The sequence below is a fragment of the Nicotiana sylvestris genome, chromosome 5 (genome assembly GCF_000393655.2).
Source record: "Nicotiana sylvestris chromosome 5, ASM39365v2, whole genome shotgun sequence".
Taxonomy (NCBI): Eukaryota; Viridiplantae; Streptophyta; class Magnoliopsida; order Solanales; family Solanaceae; genus Nicotiana; species Nicotiana sylvestris.
In genome coordinates this window covers 79,826,919-79,831,636 of record NC_091061.1, presented here as the reverse complement: position 1 = coordinate 79,831,636, position 4,718 = coordinate 79,826,919, and positions in this window count along the sequence as shown.

Genomic DNA, 4,718 nt, shown 5'->3' with positions numbered 1-4,718 from the left:
TCCCCCTATCTCATTTCTTTTCTTTTATTAGTATTCTGTAATAATTTGAGTAGAACCTTTCAGACTTCTAGTATTAGTATAGGTGCTCATGACTTGTGAGACCCCGATGTCGGGCTGTGTTGGTTTTATTTCTGCAAACCGTACTGTTCACTGCTTATTTTGGGATTTTATCATGTTAAAGACTTAATACTTATTATTTTAATTACTTAAAATGAAGCGGGAATGCGTCGGCTGGCCTTGTCTTCACGAGAGGTGCCATCACAACCAGGTCCGGGTTTAGGGTCATGACAAGTTGGTATTAGAGCCTTGGTTATATAGGTCTCACGAGTCATGAGCAGGTTTAGTAGAGTCTCGCGGATCGGTACAGAGACGTCTGTATTTATCCTCGAGAGGCTGCAGAACCTTTAGGAAAAACTTCATATTCTTGGAATTTTTGTCGTGCGAATTTTTTGATCCGAGTACTAAACTTCTGTTATTCTATTCTCTCACAGATGGTGAGGACACGCGCTACCAGTCAGGATGGACGACCACCAGTACCACTAGCTGTGACCACTAGAGGCTGAGGACACATTCGTGGTCATGCTAGGGGCAGGGGTGTGGCCCACACCGCAGCTAGGGCAACACTTGCAGATCCACCAGCCGCCCCAGTTCAGGATCAAGTCCTAGTTGTGGACGCTCTAGTAGCACCAGCTCAGGCACCAGCTGTGCCCATTGTGATTTCAGATCTTCAGGAGGCCTTGGCTCAGATTCTATCAGTTTGCACTGGCCTAGCTCAGGTGGTCTTAGTTACTACAACTGCAACTACTTCTTAAGCCGGGGGAGGCACTCAGACTCCCACCACTTGCACACCTGAGCAGGTCGTGTAGGGACTTTAGACACCAAGGTCACATCTAGCCCAGCCGGTTGCAGCTGCTCAGGAATATGTAGTTCCTGCCATGCCGGAGGATGAGCAACATAGGTTGGAGAGGTTTGGTAGACTTTAGCCTCCGACTTTCAGTGGTGCAGAGGGCGAGGATGCCCAAGGTTTCTTGGATAAGTGTCAGAGGATGCTTCGTACAACAGGTATTTTGGAGACCAACAGGGTCGCTTTCACTACTTATCAGTTTTCTAGAGCTTCCTTCACTTGATGGGAGGATTTTGAGAGGCGTAGGCCTGTTGGTGCAGCACCCCTTACCTGACAGCAATTCTCCGTTCTCTTTCTAGAGAAGTATGTGTCGCAGTCTCATAGAGAGGAGATGTGCAGGCAGTTTGAGTGGTTGCGTTAGGGAGAGATAACTGTGACGTAGTATGAGATGAGGTTCTCTGAGTTAGCTCGTCATGCGATTTGGTTGGTTCCAACAGATAGAGAGAGGATTAGGAGGTTTGTTGATGGCCTCACTTATTAGCTTTGTATTCTCATGACTAGGGAGAGGGTGACTGGTGCTACTTTTGAGGAGGTTGTAGACATTGCTTGTGAGATTGAGTCAGTTCGTCGCTAGGAGCGAGAGGAGAGGGAGGCCAGAAGGCATCGAGGATATGGTAGTTATAGTGCTGCTCCTTCGAGAGGTTAGTTTCAGCATGGCAGAGGCCGTCCATTCAAGCATGCTCAGCCATCTTGCCCAGGTTATCGTGGGGCGTCATCGGGTCATGGTTCTCACAGTTCTCATCAGGGACAATCATCAATTAGTGCCCTACCAACTCAGAGTTCGTCTCATGCTCCATTAGTTCAGGGCTCTTCTATGACAGGTGCATCTGCTAGTCATTCCGGTGCTAGAGGTTCCCTTCAGTCCCCGTCTCCAGCACCCGAGAGTTAGTATAAGTGTGGAGAGATGGGTTATATGTGGAGGCAGTGTCCTCGTCGCCTTGTGAGTTCATCTCAGCAGAGGAGTCAACCATCGGCTTCAGCACCAGTTACTTCACCACCACCACCCAGCCAGCTAGGAGTGGAGGTCAGTCTGCTAGGGGTCGCCCTAGAGGGGGAGGTCGATCAGGTAGCAGTTAGGCCTATTTCTATGCACTTCCAGCTAGACCCGATGCTATTGCTTTTGATGTTGTTATCACAGGTATTGTTTTAGTCTGCCATAGATATGCCTCTGTATTATTTGATCCTGGTTCCACCTTTTCTTATGTGTCATCATACTTTTCTCATTATTTGGATATGCCCCGTGAGTCTCTTATTTCACCTGTTCATGTATCTACTCCGGTGGGCGATACTGTTGTTGTAGACCGTGTGTACCAGTCATGTGTGGTAACTATTGGGGGTTTGGAGACCCGAGTAGATTTTTTATTATTGTGTATGGTGGATTTTAATGTCATTTTGGGCATGGATTGACTATCTCCATGTCGTGCTATTCTGGACTGTCATGCCAAGACAGTCACATTGGCTATGCCAGGTGTGCCACAGATTAAGTGGAAAGGTATGACTGATTATGTTCCCAGTTGGGTAATCTCATTCTTGAAGGCCCATGGTTGGGAAGGGTTGTCTTTCATATCTAGCCTTTGTGAGAGATGTCCGTGCAGAGACTCCCTATATTGATTCTGTTCTAGTTGTGAGGGATTTTCCCGATGTGTTTCCTGCAGACCTGCCGGGCATGCCACCTGATAAGGATATTGACCTGGTGCTGGGCACTTAGCCCATTTCTATTCCGCCGTATTGTATGGCACCAACAGAGTTGAAGGAGTTAAAGGAGAAGCTTCAGGAACTCCTTGATAAGGGGTTCATTTGGCCTAGTGTGTCACCTTAGGGTGCACCGGTTCTATTTGTGAAGAAGAAGGATGGCCCTATGAGGATGTGCGTTGATTATAGGCAATTGAACAAAGTAACAGTTAAGAACAAGTATCCTTTGCCTTACATTGATGTTTTATTCGACCAACTTCAGGGAGCGAGAGTGTTTTCCAAGATTGATCTTCGTTCAGGTTATCACCAGCTAAAGATCAGGATCTCAGATATTCTTAAGATGGCTTTCAGGACCCGATATGGTCATTATGAGTTCTTGATGATGTATTTTGGGATGACCAATGCCCCAGCAATGTTCATGCATTTGATGAACATTGTGTTCCAGCCTTATCTCGACTCGTTTGTCATAGTCTTCATTCATGATATTCTGGTGTATTCGCGTAGTCAGGAGGAGTACGCAGAGCATTTGAGAGTTGTGTTGCAGAGATTAAGGGAGGAGAAACTTTATGCAAAGTTCTCTAAGTGTGAGTTTTGGCTCATTTCAGTGGCTTTCTTGGGGCATGTGGTGTCCAACGAGGGTATTCAGGTTGATCCGAAGAAGATAGAGGCGGTTCAGAGTTGGCCCAGACTGTCCTCAGCCACAGAGATTCGCAGCTTTCTTGGTTTTGCAGTCTATTATCGTTGGTTTGTTCAGGGATTCTCATCTATCGCATCGCCCTTGACCAAGTTGACTCAGAAGGGTGCTTTATTTGTATGGTCAGACGAGTGTGAGGAGAGCTTTCAGAAGCTCAAGACAACCTTGACCACAACTCCAGTATTAGTTTTGCCATCAACTTCAGGTTCATATACCATGTATTGTGATGCTTCGAGAGTTGGTATTGGGTGTGTATTGATGCAGGAGGGTAGAGTTATTGCTTATGCTTCTCGTTAGTTGAAGCCCCATGAGACGAACTACCCCGTTCATGATTTGGAATTGGCTACCATTGTTCACGCGTTGAAGATTTGGAGGCATTACTTGTATGGTGTGTCTTGTGAGGTATTTACTGATTATCGTAGCCTCCAGCACTTGTTCAAGTAGAAAGATCTCAATTTGAGGCAGCGGAGATGGTTGGAGTTGCTAAAGGATTATGATATTACTATCTTGTACCATCCGGGGAAGGCCAATGTGGTGGCCGATGCTTTGAGCCAAAAGGCAGTGAGTATGGGGAGTTTGGCATTTATTCCAGTTGGGGAGAGATCTCTTGCAGTTGATGTTTAGGCCTTGGCCAATCTGTTCGTGAGGTTGGATATTTCGGAGCCTAGTCGGGTATTGGCTTGTGTGATTTCTCGGTCTTCCTTATATGATCACATCAGAGAGCGCCAGTATGATGATCCTCATTAGCTTGTCCTTAAGGACAGAGTTCAGCACGATGATGCCAGAGATGTGACTATTGGTGATGATAGGGTGTTGAGGATGCATGGTCGGCTATGTGTGCCCAATGTAGATGGGCTTTGGGAGTTGATTCTAGAGGAGGCCCATAGCTCGTAGTATTCCATTCATCCGGGTGCCACGAAGATGTATCAGGATATGAGACAACATTATTGGTGGAGAAGAATGAAGAAAGACATTGTGGGATTTGTAGCTCGGTGTCTCAATTGTCAGCAGGTGAAATATGAGCATCAGAGACCGGGTGTCTTGCTTCAGCGGATGGATATTCTAGAGTGGAAGTGGGAGCGGATCACCATGGACTTTGTAGTTGGGCTCCCACGGACTTTGAAGAAGTTCGATGCAATTTGGGTGATTATGGATTGGCTGACCAAGTCCGCGCACTTCATTCCTGTATGTACTACCTATTATTCAGAGCGGTTGGCAGAGATCTATATCCAGGAGATTGTTCGCTTGCACGGTTTTCCAGTTTCCATCATCTCAGATAGGGGCACTCAGTTTACTTCGTAGTTTTGGAGGTTTGTGCAGCGAGAGTTGGGTACTCAGGTTGAGTTGAGAACAACTTTTCACCCTCAGATGGACAGGTAGTCCGATCGCACTATTCAAATATTGGAGGACATGCTGCCTGCTTGTGTC